Below are 10,394 nucleotides of genomic sequence, written 5' to 3'. Positions count from 1 at the left end.
GATCCGAACCCTCAGCGGGAGCGCCGCCGCGCTCCCAAGTGGCGCACTGTAGCAGTGCGCCACCGGGCCGGCCCACACTCAAGTGTTTTATATTTTTAGCACAATAGGCAAAGAGGAAAACATTAACCACAGAATGTAATAAAGATTTTGTTAATTTCATGCTTTTCATTTATTTGCTTTGATTAATCCCTGGAAGAAAATTTTTTAATAAATTATTTCGCTTTATTTACATGACACAACAAAGATTCTTCTTGTGAGTCAGGTTTTTTTTAAAGGGTCTTTTTTAAATCTAAACCTATTGATTGTACATATTTATGGGGTACAAAGTTATATTTTCAATACATGTATACAATGTGTGATGATCAAATCAGGGTAATTAGCATCAATTCTTATTTCCACTAGCTACAATATAAATTGTGGTTGTCATGAATCCTGTGCACCAATGTTTCCAGGTCTGCCTACATGGCACATGGTAGAATTGCTCTTCTTAGCTCTCTTGTGATTTGGTGTAGCCGTGTGACTAGTCCTGCTAATGAATGAGTTTTAGCAGAAGTGGACTGTGAGATCTTCCCAAGCTCTCTCTTTTTCAGGCATGACAACATGATGGTGACTGCTCCCATTAACCTGTGTCCTTGAGTGACCATAATGAGCAGACTCCCATGACAGTGCACGGTGGACATGCTATGGACAAGAAATAAGCCTCTGTTATTGTGACCCAGTATAAACTACTTTATTCCGACTAATGTATAAAATATGTTTAAATAGTTAAAATGCTTTGTGGAGGTTATTAAACTAATGACAAATGAAACTCTTTAAAGGACAAAAGGTATTTTTAAAAAACAAAGATACCATGAAAGATATTGATAGGAGGGCCGGCCCGGTGGCGCACTGGAGAGTGTGCCGCTTGGGAGCGCGGCGGCGCTCCCGCCGAGGGTTCGGATCCCATGTGGAGACCAGTTCCCACTCACTGGCTGAGCATGGTGCGGGTGCAACACTGAGGGTTGCGATCCCATTGCCAGTCCCCGGTACGGGCGTGACACCGAGGGTTGCGATCCCGTTACCAGTCAGTAAAAAAGACAAAAAAAAAAAAAGATATTGATAGGAAATTAATCAAAAAGTCAAAGGTATTACTGGGTAGAAAAGATGTGGGTTACTTTTTCTTAAAAATACTGTTATCTTTTTTACAAGAAGCATATGTACTATGTGATTCCAACTATAGGACATTCTGGAAAAAACAAAACTATGGAGACAGTAAAAAGATCATTGACTGCCACAGGTTGGAAGGAGGGAGGGGTGGAGAGGTGAAGCACAGACTTTTTAGGACAGTGAAACTATTCTCTGTGATACTGCAGTCTGACAGGTGGATACATGTCCTTATATATTTTTCCAAACCCATGGAATAAACAATATCAAGAGTGAGCCCTAACGTGAACTATGAACTCTGGGTGATGATATGTATCAATGTGGGTTCATTAATTGTAACAAATGTACCACTCTGGTGGAGGATACTGATAGTGGGGGAGACCATGCATGTGTGGGGGTAGTGGGTATAGAGAAAATCTCTACCTTCCTCTAAATTTTGCCCTGAACCTAAAACTGCTCTAAAAAATTAAATTCTATTTAAAAGGAAAAAATAGAAGTATATATTATTTTTATAATGGAAGAAGGAAGCTCAAGTATTAAAGGTCTTTCATCTGAGTATGTGCTAGAGTATTATATAACAATAGTAGTCAGCATTGACTGTGCACTTAACAATACTAAGCACTTTTATGTGTATTATCTCATTTAATTCTACCGAAAGCCAGTGAGGAAGGTAATATTAGTATGTTGGCTTAGATAGTTTATACAGCCGAAGAGAGTAAACTAGGGACTAGCTCCTTTAAGTGTAGTTCCCAAACCAACATCATCAGCATCACCTGGGAGCTTATTAAAAATGCAGCATCTCAGACCCTCCAGACCTACTGAATCAGAATCTGCATTTTTACAAGATCCCTGGCTAATTTATATGCACATTAGAATTTTAGCAGCACTGAGCTAGATGACGTCAACTCTTCCTGGTGAGTCAGCCTCATAAATTAGAAAGAACATAATGTAGGAATTTGACAGACCTAAATTGGAATTCTTTTCAGCTACCCCATTATTTATGTGCCACGGGGGAAATTACTTGACTTCTCTGAGCCTTTTTCACATATGTCAAATCAGGGATTATTAATACATGCTTTATGAGGTTATTGTGGCAATTATGAATTATGAAGCACCTACCACAGTGCCTGACATACATTAGGAACTGAATATATTTTAATTTCCCTCCCTTGCCTAATCTCTCCTGCAAAATCCATATTCTATAATTCTCCCATTTCCTGCCATAAACCTTGTTTCCTACCGCTGTTGTCCCTTACTTAAGAAGAAAATAAACATAAAATACAAAATCTTGCAAAAGTAACATCATATTCTAAAAACTTATAGTTATTGGGTGGCAGCGAATGAAATTAATCCAGGCCTTGAAAAGCAATATCCCCTAGAAATAAATATACTGGCTACTGCTTCTACTACTGTTGGCTCAGCTAGGGACAAACTAACAGCTCTGTTTTTCAAATTATCAAAATGATGCTGTTGCTTGGGGGCAAGATGTGTGTACCCCTGGAGTGTTGTCTCAAGACAGGGCGATTGTTGACCCAATTACCTATTAAGCGTTACAGTCTTTCAAAGTAACCCTGAAGAAATCTGTTTATTCTAAAGAGTTGTTAGGGTAGAGAAATGTCTCCCAAGATACCTTTTTAAACACTGTTTCATTGTATTTTGAGGTGATATGTTTTATCTTTTATTGAATGTTATTACTCAAAAATTGCTCCCTTATCTTTACACATTTCATTTTGAATTCAACTACACTGTGACTTTTCCGTAAATCTTTTATGAACAAGGTCTCTGTTGGGTCCTCTTTAATTGGTTAAGGATTATCAGCAGAGAACACTGTCAAAACTCTAGACAGTATTTCTTTTAAAAAATCGTGGCACAAAACTTTTTCAGGGATAAGGTGTTTGGATGCAGATAAAAAGAAACCATGTTCTCAAGCCCACAAATACTATTTGAACTTGGCTTGTCAAAATAAGAAGGGCTTTCAAGTGCTCCATTAGCAGTCATATCCTAGAACAGCTTTGTTTTTTGTAGCTGAATTATTTTTGTTATGATTCTGACAAAACTGGTTGAAAGAAAGAAGGGGATTGGAGATCTTTGCTAATAAAATATTCTTGTAGCTATTCTTTCAGGACATAGACTAACAGAAGGTATCAAGTTGAAGAGCCTCTGAAGGATTTCTTTCTGTCATCTTGCAAATCTAGACAATTTTATTATCCAGTGTGAAGGACTAAACATACATACATACACACATCCGCTTATCACCTGGACACCCTTTCCTCCTTCATCTCCCCTCTCCCTGGGTTACTGTCTGACCCAGAGAATTCATGCTTGAGTGTATATTGGCCTAGTTCAAAATCTCCCCTACCCTCTTCCTTTCACTCCTACCCCACACTTATGAGTAGCTTCTCAATCTTTTCTCAGTGCACATATCACATGAACAAATGCTTCTTAGATTTGCTACATACATCCCACTGGCTAATGTAACTATTACCAGATTTGTAATTAAAAGGTATTTCCAAATACGGTAAAAGGCATGCTATTATGCATTACAAGAGCTATTTTAAATTGCTTATAAAGTCATTTTAAAAGTAAAACTGACATCCAAAATTAAGACAACACTCAAAATTAAAACATGGGCAATATTCTGCATGACCCCATAAGTATGAAAGAAAGGGAAAGCAAGCTGGCTTTAATGTTACTATAAGTTGAATATTATTAAGAAGATACATTTCCTGCCAAGGTATTCATATCCGGCATTCTAAAGCATAATACTGCATCAGCAATTTTTTTATTATCTGTAGTTTTTGGCTTACAATTCTATCTCTCTTCACAATTCTACTAGATATTGCAGCCCTCTGCTGTTTAGGATATATGTAAAAATTCTGTCATCTTTGAGAATTTGTTTTGGATTGGCATAATCAATCATCATAACTAAATGTAATTATATTACTTTAAAATTATGCCTTAATTCAGCTTATTTGGGGTTTACAGTGTATTTAAAGATATCATTTTATCTATTGTTTTTAGATTTAAGAAAAAATCATTCTCAGTTATTTTTATATTCAGGAAATGCATTTATCCCAGCACATCTAAATTTAGGTTTTCCCTGAACTTGCTTTCATTCGGGCAACTCCTAGTCTGTAGTTAACAGAAGGGGCTTTCCCAAAACTTGTGCCAAATGAGAGAGAAATTTTCACCAGAGAATGGGACCAGAGTGGTCCACTCCAAACATACCCTTTCTTCTGAGATTCTGATCTGCTTTGGCAAAATGGCTCAAAGGGTCAGGGAGAGTTGAAAGAACTTGCGTAGGGGACAATTTTTGTATATCTCTTTCACCTGGAAGATTTTTCATAAGCACCTCAGAACTTCTCTGCTTGGTATGCAATACAGAAATAACTGGATAAGTCTCTCATAAATTGAATTGAACTGACCATGGATTTGAAGTTACTGCCTTTCCCACTGAGTTAAAGCCAAATAGAGTTGCCTCCCTGGGCGAGGCTTTGATCAGCAGCCCAGCACTTTCCTCTCCCTGTCTTAAATGCATCCAGTCCTGAGTACTGGTTTTATTTAATGTTCCTGTTCACTTCACTGGAAATGCTTTAACTCCGGCACCTGCTGGCTGTGAAAGTGATTAGGATTTCATGGGACCGCAGCATTTCATTTCTAGTATGCCACATCACGGCCCATAAATTAATACAGGATTATGCTTCAGCATTTACTCTGCAGGCTTGTTTTGATCTGAAAAGGAAAGGCAATTGAAGGATGAAGGAAAAAGAAGGAAGTGATGAGATGAAAAGTGAACAGTTGTACAAAACTTGGCAGTGCGTATTAGCATAAGCACTTTCTTATGAGGTAACTAAGAAATTTACACAACTACACCATTGTACTTTGTTAATGCTGATAAGCACCATTTTTTCTTCTCAAAACCTGACTCATTTTACATGTAGGAACTATCTTAATCCTCCCTCAAAGTGTGTATTGGTAATCTTCAGTCTCCCTGAAAGGTAGCTCAGGAACTGGAGTCACAATCCCGACTGAGTCCAGCCTTTCAGGCATTCCCACCAGGGTGCCAAAAATATGAATAAAACTGATTTAGACCCTCCAGGCGAATGTATCCAAAGCTGAGTACTATCGAGTGACCTCATCAACATCATAACAGCAGAAGAATCACCCCACTATGCTCTGTCTTAATTCTTAACACCTCAGGTGAAGATAATAAAAATATTGTTGTCAGCAAACTATGGCTCATGGGTTAAATTTTGACCATTGCCCATTTTTGTATGGCCTGTGAGCTAAGAGTGGATGAGATGAGAAAATTGACCTTAAAGAAACTGTGGCCAAACACCTAAAGCATAGGATTTATGAGCCAATGCGACAATAGCAACTGGGGAATCACATAGTTTAGGTTGCCCTGAAAAATGCACTTCCAAAAGGGCCAGTGGAGCTTAGCATTTTATAATCACAAGAAGGGAGAAGAATCAAAGGAGAGAACAGCCCTGCCTTACCACTTTATCAGTTTTTCTATTGGTTGCACATGATGTATAGATTTGGGATTGTTACATCCTACATGCAGGGATCTAGGGTAAGTGTTACAAGAAGCATTCCAGGTTATTTTATAACTTTCTGGTGCCATCATGTCTGCTTCTAAATAAAAATGGTCTTATGATAACATTTTCCAGGACAGGTAGACGTGACTACTGACTTATTCCAGATCTCCCAAGGCACTATAATTTAGCTGACCTGGTCAGAGCAGATTTTTTTTGCTACCACTACATTATGAAATGGTTGAAAAGGAATCAATAATACTTTGTGACACAAGAAAATCATCTGAAATTCCAATTTCAGTGTCCATCAGTAAAGCTGTATTGGAACACAGGCCACTCTTATCTCTTTATGTCTTGTGGATGGCTGCTACTACAATGGCTGAGTGAAGTAGTTGCAACAGAGATCTCTAAAGTATTCACTATATGAGCCTTTACAGAAAAAGTTTGTCAACTCCTGTTTTAATCCACTAAATTTGGGGTTAATTTGTTGCATAGCAATAGATAAGTAGCAGTAATATGTCAAAAGTCAATACTGATTTTGCAAATGGAATACATAAGAAATAGATTTAATAAAATAGTTAATTTCTTAACCACAAGCCTTTATAGTTAAGACTCAATTTAAGAGGATGCTAACAACTGAAAAATTAACATTGAACTTCCTGAATTTTTTTTTTTTTTTTTTTCATTTCATGCATACAATGGCATCATTTTGCTCCAATGGAGATCAGGATAAATGTAACTTTTCTTGAACTCCTACAATATGCCAGTCATTGTATTAGGCCATCAAGGAGCAATGGTAAGTAAAAACAGATGAAGATCCTGCCCTCTTAGAGCTTATAGTCAGATGGAGAAGACAGACAGCAAACAAATATTCCACAACTCAATCTGTGATAGGCTTATCAACAAATTGCAAATGGTGCTCTGATAATTATACCAGGAAAATCTGACCTTGCCTTTGTGACAGCTAAGCTTCCCACAAGAATGTAATACTCAAGCCAAGATCCTCATGGTAAATTGAAGTTAATTAGGCAAAACGGGGTGGGGATGAGGAAGAAAGGAGAATTTTCTGGACTGTGGGAGTATGGTACATTTGGGAAACTGGAAGGTTAGTACAGCTGGAGACAAGAAGTGTGCAAGATAAAGCCCGAGATTGCAGGCCTGTATAAAGTGTCTTGCCAGTTTTATTTTTTATCCTAAGATTGCTGAAGTATTTTAACTAAGTGCCATGGGAAAAGAGATGGACCTTGGCTTTAATGTAATCAGATTCACATTTTGAAAAATTATTTTGCAATGTGGAAGAAATGATTGAAGGAAAGGAGGATAATATTACACAGAATGGAAAACGAGAAGTGTTGGTGATAACAAGTGTTGGGGAAAGATAATTTAAAACAAAATCCTCTCCCAACCCAGAAATCCTCTCCATAAAGGTAAAGAGAAAGAAAGCATTTTTTATCATTGAACGAGCATTAAACTAGAATGTGATGTGCATCACAGGCAATCTGCTAAGAAATTGCAAAGACAGAAAGAAATCTCACCTTTTTATATAGCCTAGCAGATACAGCCCTTACATATATATTCTCCAGATAAATGATAGCTGGTCCTCTAATAAGAGAACTTGACAGCACCATTTGTCACCCATACTTCATCCTAACTTCACCTGGTAATTGGGATGACCATGGGCTCTAGATAATGGGCTTTACCTCAAGGGAAAATGAGCTTCTTCTATCTTTATGACTGGAGAGAGTTCCACAGCTTGGAGAGAGGCACCAACTGAAGTTAGGCTCCTAACCTAGCACAGAAACTGGGAGATGGGGTTTCTATCTCCCCAAATCCTTACTTTCTGTCGGGTCCACCACAGGCCAACCCGAACAGCCCTAGCCTCGTTCCTTCTGGTGGGCAAGCGAATGGCCGGGATTACTCTTTCCCTCCGGTCCCTGCTGGAAGGAGACGGGGGAAGAGAGCTGTGAAGAGAGGTGAGCACAGCCGCCGGCCCCAACCAGCCCGGTTAAAGGACACTCAGATGCAGCGGGGGTTCTGTCGAGCAGTTCCTTTTATTATCACACAAGCACTTGCTTTTATAGGCAGATGGGGAGGGGAGGTTTTAACATAATCCTATCAGCTTAAAGGTTATGAGAGCATGCATCCTGTCTCAATGTCTAGCTATTGCAATCACGCAATGTTCACGAGTGTGGAAGCATGTATTTGGCCAATAAGGGCTAAGGCAAGGTTCCCGCAGACACTCCCACCCTACTTCCTCCTGGCGCCATCTTAGGCTGCCACTTTAATACGCCCTTGTGGGCCCATAATGGCACCACTTGTAATGTCATTTAAGGTGGCGTTAGTTGTTATGGGCCCACAAGGGCGTATTAAACTTTCGAAAGAGGTGGCTCCAATGTCCTTGAGAAAGACATTTCTAAGCCGTAGAGCTGACAAAAGACCTATCTAGTCTTCAAAGGGATTTACATACATTTCAAAGAGAGGAGAAAGGATTTACAAGTTTTCTAAAGAAAATGCCCGGAGGGAAAAAAAAGAAGGGTGGAGAATCTCTTACTTTCAATTTGTATTTGTCCTTATACCTGCCCAAGAGAGTAGAGAATGTATCTCAAAATGGAGGGAGTGTTGAGGAATGAATGATGTCCATTGAATTTAGGGGCACAGAAATCATTACTGACTTTAGTGAGGTCTGCTTCTAGGGTATATACCTACAGCAGAAGCTGGATGGAGTGACCTCCCACTGTGGGTGGGGGAATAGAAAATAAATACAAATAACATCAGCAGTTCAATGAAGCTGCCTGTGAAGAAAGGACACCTGGAGGAGAGTGGGTAGAGTCAAAGACTGGCCTCTTTTTCTTAAGATGGGAGGTACTTGAGCATGTTTGAAGCCATTTAGAAGGATCCAGTAGAATGGGAAAATTAAAAAACTTAGGGCAGAGAAGGAATCACTGATGGCTGGAGATTCCTGGGGAAGTAAGAGAGGTTGGGACTCAAAGCTTAGATAGGATTGAGGTCCTGCAAATGAGGAGAGGTTGAGTTCTCAGAAAGCACTGAGAACTTTGATGGGCAACTTTTAAAAGCAATATGGATTTTGTTACCATGAAAGAACTACTTACAGAAGTGTGAGCCAGACTAAGGGAAGGGAGGTAGGGGATAGAGATAGACAGAGAAAGAGTGAGAGAGAGCAAGAGACAGAGACGAGAGAGAGAGAGAGAACAACTGGTACCCTAGGGGAAGAAATAGTGTTTCCAGAGCACTGGGACATTGGAACCGTGGATGAAGTGGTGGGAGCTTTAAACTTCCAGAACAACCCCAGCAGAGGGAAACCAGGCACTAAAAAGCATGGAGGGAACTGTGAATAATAAACACTCATCTCTTTTCATCCTGCCCTCCAATCTCCTGTCACTGTTTCCTGTTGGCAGGTCACAGCTGGAGACAAAGCTGCAGGGGTCAGCCTTCCAGGACACAAGAGTTGAGCAGAGAAGAGAAAGCAGTGAAGGGGAGATTACGTATGTGCATTCTTATTAAATCTTTTATCCGTGCACTTACCTAAGTTCTGTATCAGCCTCCTCTCCTTGACTCACACGCAGACCAGGGATCATTAAAGCACACAGCAAAGAGAATGTGCCAAACCCAGAGTGCTTTCGTGGTGACCGTCCCCTGGTTTTACTTTTGCTCCTCTGTACACTTTATTGATTTCTCTTCATATGCCTCTACCTTGAATGTTTGTCTTCCTCCAAGCTCTGTCCTAGGCCCTATCCTCTTTCACTCACTCCCTCAGCTGCATCGTCTATTCCTAAGGCTTCGCGTCTTAGCTAGGAAGTGATGACTCTGCAATTGCTTTCTCCTGCCGTCATCTCTCTCTCTCTCTGAAACTTTGGACTCAGATCAATGTGCCTACTGGAAAGTTCCAGTGGGATGTCCACAATCATCCCAAACTCATCGGGCACAAGTGAAACTCATCTTTCTCACCAAATATGCTCCTTCTGCCATGTTTACCAGGACAACTCCTCTACAGCCCGCACCCTCTATTTTAAACCTCATTGCTTCTTACAGGATGCTTTCCCCGAATCCCTTAATCCAGAGGAAGTGTCCCTCCCAAATGTTCCCTTAGTAACTATTCCACTCCTCCCAACAAATCATTTATCACACTAAGTTATTGTTACCTACAATTATTCTTCCTAGATGCTGAGACAGAAACTATTTCTGTATTAAGTGCACAGAACTTCCAGTTCCAAGTGTAATGCTTGAAAATCAGTAGATATTTGCATATAAAAGAAGGAAGGAAGCAATAAAACTCACATGGAGCAATGTTGGAACTGCAAAAGTATAGGATGCTGGAGAAGCTAAGACTGCTGATGAGGGTGGTTTAAAGTTTAAAGGGCAGGGGGCAGCAGGCTTATTTACTATTTGTGGTACCTGTAGGCAACTAGATCTTGCATTCCCGAGCTTGAAGTTAGAGGTAGAATTAATTACATTAAAGCTTTCATAATGAAAACTGGTGACAAAAAATGGTCTTTGTTTATGTGGTATATGACGATTAAGTAGCAAGATATGGCAGGCTGTGAATTAATCTGCAAGAATTCATGCCTCAGGTGTTTTCCACAAGTGTGATAATAGGATAACAACTTGACAGTAGGCAGGGTTCTGAACACAGCCTATGAAATATTAAATTTCAGGCCGGCCTGGTGGCGTACTGCTACAGTGCGCTGCTTGGGA

Source organism: Galeopterus variegatus, unplaced genomic scaffold, assembly GCF_000696425.1.
Source record: "Galeopterus variegatus unplaced genomic scaffold, G_variegatus-3.0.2 Scaffold1743, whole genome shotgun sequence".
In the NCBI taxonomy this organism is placed as follows: Eukaryota; Metazoa; Chordata; class Mammalia; order Dermoptera; family Cynocephalidae; genus Galeopterus; species Galeopterus variegatus.
This window is presented reverse-complemented; position numbering follows the sequence as displayed.